Genomic DNA, 11,943 nt, shown 5'->3' with positions numbered 1-11,943 from the left:
GGCATGGTACGTCGAACGGTGCTTGACCTGCAGGAAGGTCAAGGCCGAACATCAGAGACCGCATGGGAAGATGCAGCCGTTGGACATCCTGTTGTGGAAATGGGAAGACATCACGATGGATTTTATCACAAAGCTTCCCAGAACTGCACGCGGAGTAGATTCGATTTGGTTCATCGTGGATCGATTGACCAAGAGCGCTCATTTTATTCCGATCCAGGAGAGTATCTCGGCCGAGAAGTTGGCCGATATCTACATCAGGGAGATCGTAGCGCGGAACGGGGTGTCGGTGTCAGTGATATCAGACCAAGATGTGCGATTCACTTCCAGATTTTGGAAGAAGTTTCATGACGAGTTGGGCACTCGTTTGCATTTTAGCACCGCCTTTCACCCGCAGATGGATGGTCAGAGCGAGCGGACCATCCAAACTTTGGAGGATATGTTGCGGGCATGTGTGTTAGATTTCGGTGGTAGCTGGGATACCTATCTTCCCTTGGCTGAGTTCTCATACAACAACAGCTACCACGCGAGTATTGACCGTCCCCCATTCGAGATGTTGTACGGGCGAAGGTGCAGAACCCCGATATGCTGGGGTGAAGTTGGTCAGAGGGTCATGGGGAGCACCGAGGTGGTACTCGAGACGACCGAGAGGATCCAGCAGGTTCGGAGCAGGCTTCAGACTACCCAGAGTCGGCAGAAAAGTTACGCCGACAAGCGTCGATCCGACTTGGAGTTCCGAGTCGGGGATATGGTTCTCTTGAAGGTGTCGCCTTGGAAAGGCATCATTCGATTCAGGAAGCAGGGCAAATTGGGCCCGAGATTTATCGGACCATTCAGGGTTGTAGCCTGGGTGGGCAAGGTGGCGTATAAATTGGATCTGCCGGTCGAGCTCAGCCAAATCCACAGCACTTTCCATGTTTCTCAGCTGCGGAAGTGCCTGGTGGACGATTCAGCAGTAGTGCTTTTGGAGGATATTCAGGTTGATGACAACCTGGATTACATTGAGCACCCAGTCGCAATCCTCGACAGGAAGTCGAAGGATTTGAGGAATAAGAGGGTGGAACTAGTGAAGGTGCAATGGCAGCACCGCAAGGGCTCAGAATGGACTTGGGAGCTGGTGGATGAGATGATGGAGCATTACCCCGAGCTGTTCCAGGATTGAGCAGCAGACTTCAAGGACGAAGTCTAAAATAAGTGGGGGAGATTTGTAGCACCCGGTTCATGGTACGTAAATCTTAATTGAGTATTTTTCCTTTTTAAGCCTTGGAATCGGCGAGTCATAGGTCCGACTTGCCGAGTAGGGACGGGACCCGGGACACGTTTAAGTTGGCGACTTGGTGAGTCCATATCCTGGAATCGGCGAGTCGTCGCTGTTGGATGAAACCCTAAGTTTCAGGGGTTTGCACCCTATTTAAACAACACATCCGCCCCAGGCCAGCCCCCATTCACCCCCCAGAGCTCCCAACCCTCGTTTAAGCTTGTTCTTTGAAGAGTTGAAGCAATTATCATGCGTTCTTGAAGGTTTTGAAGAAAAAGGGAAGTAGATCCAAAAGAAGGGAAGCCATCCAAGCACCATTGTGTTCTCTCAGCAGTTCCATTGAGGTATATCCCATTTTCCCCCTGTTTCTATGATTAAGGCTTCATTTAAGACATTCTTGAGCCATTTCCCATTCTTGTATGTGCATAATATTTCGAAATAAGTTGATTAGTCTCTAGATCCAAGCATAGTTGAGCTCCAGGAGCTCAGATCCACTACCTTTATGAGCCTATATTGCATATAAGCCTTAGATCTACTCTTTTGGTGCATTTTGAACCCTAAAACCCCCCATATATGGATATTTACACGTAAAGTTGGAAACTTTACGTGTTATTCATGCTCTATGAGCCCAGATCTACGAATGACATAGATTGGATTCGAGCAAAATCGCATTTTTAGCTCTTGCATGGAGCGGACTCAGCGAGTCGCTCATCTAACTCGGCGAATCCAGTCGCGAGTCTCTGGGTTTGTCCCCTTTTTGTTATGACGAGTCGGGTGGTGAGTCCAGGAGGGACTCGGTGAGTTGGAAGCCAGAACTCACCCATAGTGGAACTCGGCGAGTCAATGCACAGACTTGGCGAGTTCAAGGCAATCTCCTTAGATCAAGATCGGACTCGGCGAGTTGTTCATACAACTCGGCGAGTCACAGTATAACTTGTTCATCGGATGAAGATGAACTCGGCGAGTTGTTCATACAACTCGGCGAGTAGGATGAAAGACTTGAACATCAGTTTGGAAGGAGAACTCATCGAGTCAACGCCTAACTCGACGAGTAGAAACAGAAATCAGGACAGTCGTTTGGTCATAGACTCGACGAGTTGGAGAGCTAACTCGGCGAGTCGGGTCAATTGGAAGTTGACTTTGACTTTGACTTAGGGCATGATCAGGGGTAAAATGGTCATTTTACCCAAAGGTCAATTAGCAGTTTTTGACTAAGGGTTTGGTGGGAATACAGCCGGAGGATTTCCGGAACAGCAGCAGCAGCATCAACACTCAGATTATTCCCATGAAGATCAGCAGCTACTCCGAGGTGAGTTACCTTCCAGTAGTGGTGGGTCTAAGGCCACAATGCCGGCCCACCAGTAGGAGATACATGATAGATGATTGTCTTTGTGATATCATCTAGGTTTGCTACTACCTGATATGTTATATGCTAGCATGATATGTTGTATGTGATAGTAGTAGAGTTCGATTGTTAGGACTGAAGGGTAGTCAGACACCCCAGATACGTCTGACAGTATGTGATGATATGTTTGCATGCTGGCTTGATATGTTATATGCGATAGAGGTAGTAGGAGGGGACTAGTCCCCGAGTTCGGTTGTTAGGACCGAAGGGTAGTCAGCACCCCATAATGGCTTGACACGGGTAGGTCAGCACCCCAGAATGGCGTGACACGGGTAGGACGACACCCCAGAATGGCCGCACGGGTAGTCGACACCCCAGAATGGCCGTACCGGGTAGTCAGGCACCCCAGAATAGCCTGGCAGTATGTATGTTATGTGTTTTATGGTTTGTGGTATGATGGGGAACTCACTAAGCTTTGTGCTTACAGTTTACAGTTTTGGTTTCAGGTACCTCTTCATCGAAGGGGAAGGAGCTGGCTCGGTAGCGGCACATCATGCACACACATTGGTTTCCGCATTTACTAGATTTCCTTGGGATTTATACTCTGATGTTTTGATTGGTTGTACGACTTGACTTATGAACATGGTTTATGTTGTGATGTAGTATGGTCAAACAATGTTTTTATCTATTAACATTTTCTAAAGTAATGTTTTAAAAACGAAATTTTTGGACGTGAAAATTGGGTCGTTACAAGGATAACTTAGTTATATCTATATTCTAAAACATATACTTCTAGTAAAAGGAAAGGTTTATAGTAATGAAAACACGATATACATCCTCATAACGTGGATTCCACCGTTGTTAATTTGGTAACCAGAGTCTCCTAGAGGGAGAGCGGGCATTGTGTGTATAGATCTATACGGGACAGACACTCCCACATCCTGACTGCTAGCTATAGTCCCGACCGACCAAGCCAAGGGGTGACAAATGTCACATTCATTCCGACGCCAGCAGGTCGTCAAGTATTCGATCGTCAATCAGTATGGTTACGAGTATCTTTACATTTACCTTATAATTCATGGCTTTAAGGTAATAAGTATTATCACGTTATTTTCTATATATGGAACCATCATTATATATTTTCCTAGTTATATACTAGGCCATACTTTAAACCGTTAAACTAATTCACATAAGATTAAAGGCTATTTTAGACTCTCTGAGGCGTATTGTCCCCTTAATACTTCCTGGAGTCTATACTTCATTCTTTTAGACTCTCCGAGGCGTATTGTTCCCTTAATACTTCCTGGAGTTTGTATTTCATTATTTTATACTCTCCGAGGCGTATTATTCCCCTAATACTTCTTGGGGTCTGTATTTCATTATTTTAGACTCTCCGAGGCGTATTACTCACTTAATACCGTCTGGAGTTTGTACTTCATTCCTTTAGACTTTGCGAGGCATATGGTTCATTTCATACCACCTGGAGTCTATGTTTTATTTACTTTTAGCGATCAGTGTTACTGCTGAGGTAAAATATTATTTTTCCCTATTACTTTTGCTTGTGATCTTCTCACATATTCTTTAAAGTATAAACTATATTTTGATAATGATAGTACTTTTGGGGGAAATTACTCCTTAAACATAAAACGGGCGGGTCTTGGTAGAAGCCTTCTTTTAGTAGAGATACTCCTTGGTTTAAACATAAAAGAATTGGGTCTTGGAGATTAGAGATTGTGAATGAGCGGAGGTAGAGATGGATTCCAGGCGGTCTTCTTTTGATATTCAAAACATCAAGTCATATGAACAACAAAGACGAGGATTTTGAATTGAACATTATGAACTGAGCAAAAACTAGAAATTCAATCGATTAGAAGAAAATTACCTTTATAATGATCCACAGATGAATCGATTTTAGGATACCTTCAATGATTTAAGCCCATACTGCTTGATATCATGACTAGAAAGTCGGTATCAAATCTCCATTGACAACTGATTTTGAAGAACTGATTTTAGAGAAATTGATTCCCATCTAGGCGTGTATTTGGATGCACAAGTTGAATCGATTTAACTGATTAGTGATGAATTATCGTTGGTTGACAGAGACGGAGGGAGGCTTGAGGATCTTCGACGAAGAAAATGGTAGGCCGATGTATTAATGCTCTTTTACAGACGTATGAATGAAGAAGAAGAGACCGCATCTTCAATGGAGTTGACATAACCGTGGATCATTGATGGACGACAACAACGGATCCAAGACTGTGGTGGTCATTAACGAAGGTAGAGGTGGGCATCAGAGGCGGAAGGTCGAGGGAGGTGCTCGATGAAGTCAGGGAAGTGGTCGATGGAGTTGGTGAAGAATCAAGAGAAGAGAATGAGTGATAAAAAGAGAAACTAGGGATTGATATGTTTTTTTGTGGCTAATTTATAAATCCCTAAAATGCCCTTATGTTTTTTTTATCAAGATACCCTCCCGTGTTTTTCTTTTTAATTATTTACAAAAGTGCCATAAAAGATCTTAACCCTTAAGTTTTTTAATCTGATTGTCCACTTTTAGTTCTCGGGAAACCATAAGTTCTCAAATGATCATTCCTCTCTCATTATATATATATATACACACACACACACACACACACACACACACACAGAGTTAGGTTCATTTGAAATGTGTCTAATTTTGTGAGACCGTGAGATCATTTTTCTAATGAAATATTCAAATACTTTGTTATTCAAAAAATGTAATATATGTAGTATTCTGATATTTTAAAACAATATTTTTAATACATTTTACATTGAAATATTCTAAAAGCATATAATTTTAGAATACTATACATATTATATTTTACGCTGACTAGAATATTAAAATATCTTACTAGAAAAAATTGGTCTCACGGTCTCACAAAATTATGTCTGTCTCAAATGAACTTATATATATATATATATATATATATATATATATATATATATATATATATATGGATATTAAATGAATGAAATTCGAATATCGATGAAATAGAGCCACTTGGGTTCCTTATGAAACAAGGCATGGAAGGGAGCCACTACGAAGAAGTTCTGGGAGTTACGAAAGAAGTTTCGAACTCATATTGGTTATGGTGTGAGAACAGGAATGGAATTCTATGAGATCAAATCTTTAGTTGTTCCTCAGTAGCTCAGTAGTAGAGCGGTTGGCTGTTAATAGATTGGTCGTAGGTTCGATATATATATATATATATATATATATATATATATATATATATATATATATATATATATATATATATATAGAGAGAGAGAGAGAGAGAGAGAGAGAGAGAGGAGGGTTCAATTGTTAAAAAAATAGGTTGAGAATGGGGGAATCATTCTCAGCCAATCATTTATTTTTGCCGCAAAAGCTTCGAACGTACCGGCGGAAATGGGAAAGGAATGCACATGTGTTTTCCAACAAAACATATTTCCTTAAACTATGCTAAGCATTACGTTAATATATACAAAAACATAGTTTTTTCGTTTTTTTTTTAATTTTTAATAAGCTATTTTTATCGAAAAATGATTTTAAATATACCAAAATTCATGATTTTTTATTCTCTACAAATAGACATCCATATTGATATAGTTTTAAGATAAATAATTTTTTTTATTTTTTATTTTTTATATTTTCAGCTATCATTATTAATAAGTGAATAAAAATGAATCTGGTTTTTACTACAATATATTCGTTATTCACTTATGAATAAAAACTATGATTAATTTTTTTTACAATTTAAGTATCATTCATATATGAATATAGAATATACTAAACATAATATATTTATATTTAAATATTAGACGATGCATTCACTTGTGAATATTACATAATATATTCACGTGTGAATGTTAGATGGTATATTTACTTATGAATATTATATGATATTTTCATATGTGAATATTATATAGTATTACATGATATATCACATGATAATAGTACATAGTATATTCACTTGTGAATATTAGATCATATATTTGTTGGATTAGTGTCTAAGTCCATAACTATTTTGGTATGTACTTGACCCGATGGTGCATGGTCCTTTTGGGTTGCCTTCACCAAAGCAACTTGATAGGATGAATTATGGAGAGTAAGGATTAAATATGATTTATTAATGTATTATGAGAATAATATATTAAAGGAGAAATCATATTGTTTAATTAATATTAGTCAATAATTAATTGGTAATTAGTTTTGTGACTAAAAGAGATTAATTAAACTTAAGGGACTGGAATTGTAATTATAGGATAATTGCAATTTGGGCCATGGATTGCCTTGTATTAAGGGATGGACGAATTCTAATGGGAAACCCATAAGGAAATCGTCCATGGGCTTGATAAAAGGAGTCTATGGGTTGCTTAGGGCTTAGGCATCCAAATTAGGGTTTCCTGGTTAGATAACCCTAATAGCCCAACTATATAAAGACCCCTTAAGGCTCAAAAACGTGGCTAAGCTTCTTGTAAGGGTTTCTACATGTTTTTGGAAGCCTCCAACCTCTCTCCTCTTCATCCTCTTGCTTATGGTGTTTGTAAGCCATTAGAGGAGTGACACTTGTGACTCTAAGCCTTCCAAAGTCAATACAAGGAGATTTGGGATTGTTATTGCTACATAACAATCAAGGTATGATCTTAAACCTAATTCCATATTAATATGATTACTTGTATGCTAGAATTAGGGTTTATAGTCTTGGATTCAAAGCATGTACAATGGAGAAACCTAGATCCAAGCATTAGGGTTTGTATGAGCACATAGGATGTCTTATGACCAAAACCCATCAATATTCACTTATGAATAATAGTTGGTATATTCATATGTGAATACTGCACAATATATTCATATATGAATATTACAATGTGTTTTCAGAAATATATATAATTTTTATATGTTATTCACATATGAATAGCATACAGACTTGCATATTTGTTTTGTGTTTTAATAATCACATATTGATTCAGGTGAGAAAACATATTCATATATGAATATAACGTGGTAATTTAGTATATGCATTTCATCAAACAGTTGGAGTGCATACAAGTTAACTTTTTTAAAAAGGTGATAAATATGATACTTTAACTACTTAAATCTCACAAAATAGTAGATTGGTAGAGAAATATATGAAAATTTCAAACAAAAAATGATTTGATCTTTTTCTAACCTTAATTTCGATGTTTTATTTGATGAACGATGTTGAATGAATGATACAAATTGAATTTTTTATTGATTATCGATGATGTTGTTCTAATGATGCTGTGAGTATAATTAATCGTAGATGTTGAAGATATGTTCGTATTCAAACAGAATTGAAGGTTGGATTGAAAGAGCAAAAAACGAATGAATTTCAAATGTTCGTATTTGTGATTGAAGGCTATTATATGATATTTACAAGTTTGCCACCGTGTCCTTTATGTTTAGAGCCTAATTAAATGAGTGGCTGGGAATGATTCCCCCATTCTCAACATTTTTTATTTTCTCAATTGAACCCACCTATCCTAATTCTAATAAATAAGTAGAACTCTGCCACGTGTCACTCTCTAAGGACCCCAAAATCGAGTTTTCCCGCTCATTTATTCATCTATATTTACGTAAATGCCATTGAATCCAAATTGAATCAAAGTTAAAACTGATGCAATAAATCCGGAAATTTTAGCTGTCAACTGCATTCAAAATATTCAAAACTACCCTTTTTGCCTCTTATTGATTCGTTATTATCGGGAGACAGTCGCTCGTCAATTTTGAAACCCTAATCTAGCCGCTCATCAGTTGTTGGCGCTCTCTCTCTCTCTCTCTCTCTGAAGACGATTGTCAAGAATAACGGATTTCTAGAAGTTGTTAATCTCGATTTCATGTAAGTAATCTTTTTCTTTAGCTTTTTCAATTCATTGTTTTAATTTAGGTTACTTGAAGCAGAGTCTCCAAATTAATTGTTTTAATCAGGAAACAACATCATCTCCAAATTTGAATTGTTCTGTTTAACTCAACATCTTATAAAGTCATCTCCTCCCATGTTTAAATTTGTCTTCAATTTAGGGTTTTCCAAAACTGAATATGATCTGCTCTCAAAATCCCCATGTGATTCTCCTTCGCTTCTCTTCCATGAGACTTTTTTATTTTTGGGTTTTTGATTTCATGTTAAATTTTGGTATCTTGATTTCACTTCCCTGTCCATATCTTTCTTCGTTATTTCTTCTTTTCAACCCTAATGTTCTTTTTCCTACTTGCGATTGCAAGGATTCTAGGTGTCGTCGCTGCTCTGCCACAGGAATGCTCGAATCTAACGAAGAAGGGGTTATATGGAACAAAAAACATGGATTCCTTACATTTGTTTCTCTTAACGAAGAAGTTGACACCTACATGTTATGGGTTTAAACGAAAGCAGGTATTTTCTCCCTTCATCTCTCCCTTTTTTCAGGATTTCATTCAATTTGATATCCTGGTAGCCTAAATCTCGGCAAATCACTGCCTTCCCATCTCATTTAAACCCTTAATTTCTTCTATAACCTTACTCTCTGTTCAAAAAATAATATATTTCTAAGCCCTATGTTACTGAGCGGAAATGTAGGATGCGACGCTCGACAAGTTCATCAAGAAGCTTTTAGATTCTAAGACCAAACCAGTTTCCATTCTCGGAATCAAAAATTCTGAAGCTTTGTTTTGGTTCCATAGAGGTTTTCCTTAACCAACCTAATTTGCTCAAACTTAAAGCCCTGATTAAGATCTGTCATAACCAAATTTATTACTACCAGCATTGAGTTCTTTCTGTATGGGTGTTTGATGTCTCTATACCTACCAAATGGTTTGTTCTTGGCATAAATTCTCAATATTAACAATTGGAGGCATAAATTACAAGATTGAATTTTTCTTATTTTAAGTTTGGAATTCTTTAGAAAATTTGAAACTTTATGTGGTTTTGAAGTGATTTAAAGCATTTGTTAGGTTTAATTAATGGTTGGGTCAACATCATATCGCCGATCACCTCCCTTGGACGAAAATTCATCGAATCAATCTGTGTTTGTGGCTTTACATGAATTTGGATAGTCGGCCCTAAATCTAGTTGTAAATTGTGCAGCCAAACATGGTTTCGATTTTTTTTTTTTTTTTTTTTTAAATTTGTAATGAAACAAGGCTCAATTTTAGGTTATTTTTCTTAATTTTATATTTTCAATTGTCTTTAGGTTTGTTCTTATTTTTCTATTTTTATACTTTTTATATAAGTGGGTTTCTATAAGAGTAATTTCTCATGATTGTCACTTTTCTTTGGCCTGTAGTTTTGACCAAACCTTGAGAATTCACCAGCCTATTACATAATTTTTTAGGTAAACTCTATTATATTCCATATCTTTCACCCCTTCTTTTAGATATACAAGAGAATGAACCATTAAGCAGAGCTTTCAGATAAAATGGTTATCTTTTTATAATTTCTTGATTTTCTACTAAAAAGATATATATGACATGTTTAATTGCTTTCTATTGTAGGTTTTGGTGGTGATTGTTTTTATTGTAGGTTTCAAGTGTTGGATATGCTAAATAAAAAATGGATGTAGAAATACTTGTGGTTATACAAAATCCAGGGGTGTATGTGCCAATAAAGGTGAGTTTCTTCTTAAATTTTTTAGTTTTTTCTTCTTAAGCTCTCACCTTCCTCTTGTATGTGTCCTGAATATGCCTATGGGAGATTTGTATTGCACTTTTACATATCTTCCGTATATACTTTTTGGACTAGAGAATGAAACTCATGGAGAAAGATGAGGTTAATTTTTTTTCAAATTTTTTTTTAGGTTGTGGGGTAATTAAAAAATTTAAAATTGCTTTGAGGATGTGAGGTAACATAATGATAGTTGTTGTAAATTGATACTTGCTGTTAAACATACTTTCATCATGCGACCAACTTTTATCCGTCTAAGTGAGATATCTTGATTTCCTTCATCAGATTCTCGCCTCTTGAATCTTTATTTGAAGATGCAAATTAAATTTTTTTCTTAATAATGAGCTAAAATATATGTTTTCTGTTGCTTTAGGAAGATGATGGGCTGAATCTGGATCACAAATGATTTATAGCAAAATCTATTATATGCTTCAAACATGGTAAAAATTTAGTTCTTGATTTGCTTATATTTAATTTCAAGGTTATGATTATTTGTTTGTTTGAACCCATGATATATTGCTATGCTTTAGTGCAATTTGGAACCTGGTGAATTCACAAAATGAGTCTAGGCAAAATTTCTGCATTTGAAGATTGCAATATGTAAGGTTATGGTTTCCATTGTGATTAACACATAAAAGAGTAGTCAATTTTACGTGTTTTTTTGGCAATTAATATCATATAGTTTAACATACACTAAATTAAAAGGGATATAATATTTTCTACTTTATAAAATATATTTTATTTACGAAACAAACAAAGAGTCAAGTTATATCTTGACTTTTATTTTAGATCTCGAGGTTGAAACCTGAGTGGTAGTTGTTTCATTCTTTTTCTTGCTCCTGTGAAGTTTATTGAAGTTTATTGTGCATCAAAGCTGTCACTCAGAGCAGAGTGTTTCGACACCAGGTTGTAGTAAAGTATTTTGAATTATATGCTTTGCTTATAGGGTCAAATATTGCATTTCTTCTGTTATGAATTGTGACTAAATTCTCGTGGAGGATACATGCTAACATCCTTCATACACGTCTTTCCATTAATAGTGTTGCTTCAATATTTTGCATTAACAACATTATGATAATGACAAACTATTTAACAAGTTTTTGGTTAAACATACACTTTTTTTAAGAATTTTTAAACATTGCCTAATATTGAGTCATTGGTACCTTTGATATCCTCACTTCATACAGTATATTAAGATGCTTAATCATTGGATCATTGCTCTCAAAATGATTATTTGCTTATGACGACATAGTTACATCCATTTTTTTATTACTATAGTTTTGTATGTGTCATTAGTTGCTCATCTCCCATCTATGTATGTTGGTACTTTGACAGTGAATTCGGCGGAAGCGGATCAAATTTGTATTTGCAACAGGCCGGATCTGAGCGAGGGTGTTTCAATTGGTTATTTGTCAGTAAATTTTATATAATAATTGTTTATATATATATATATATATATATATATATATATATATATATATATATATATATATATATATATATATATATATATATACACACACACTTTTTCTTCTTTTGTTAATAAAATTTACTTGCCTTTGTAGTTTTAAACAATTTTTTTTATGTGGCGAAAGTACATATTTCTCCAAAAGAAAACATTGTATTACTCTCCTAAAAGAAAACATATTATGTAGAATGAATTGATTTAAGTTATTAAAAAG

At 36.0% G+C, this 11,943-nt stretch overlaps 1 long non-coding RNA gene across 1 annotated transcript; it reads left to right on the top strand.

Moving 5' to 3' along the window:
* The first annotated feature begins 8,857 nt into the window (after nucleotides 1–8,857).
* Nucleotides 8,858–11,677, top strand: LOC145000800 (uncharacterized). The gene is made up of 4 exons (XR_013661369.1): nucleotides 8,858–8,995; nucleotides 10,121–10,207; nucleotides 10,635–10,701; nucleotides 11,597–11,677. It is a non-coding gene; the product is annotated as an uncharacterized LOC145000800 (long non-coding RNA).
* Nucleotides 11,678–11,943: the final 266 nt, after the last annotated feature.

Source organism: Lactuca saligna, chromosome 1 (assembly GCF_052625555.1).
Source record: "Lactuca saligna cultivar CGN05327 chromosome 1, ASM5262555v1, whole genome shotgun sequence".
NCBI classification, from domain to species: Eukaryota; Viridiplantae; Streptophyta; class Magnoliopsida; order Asterales; family Asteraceae; genus Lactuca; species Lactuca saligna.
The sequence above is the reverse complement of the archived record's forward strand: the minus strand, read 5'-3'. Positions and strand labels throughout refer to the sequence as shown.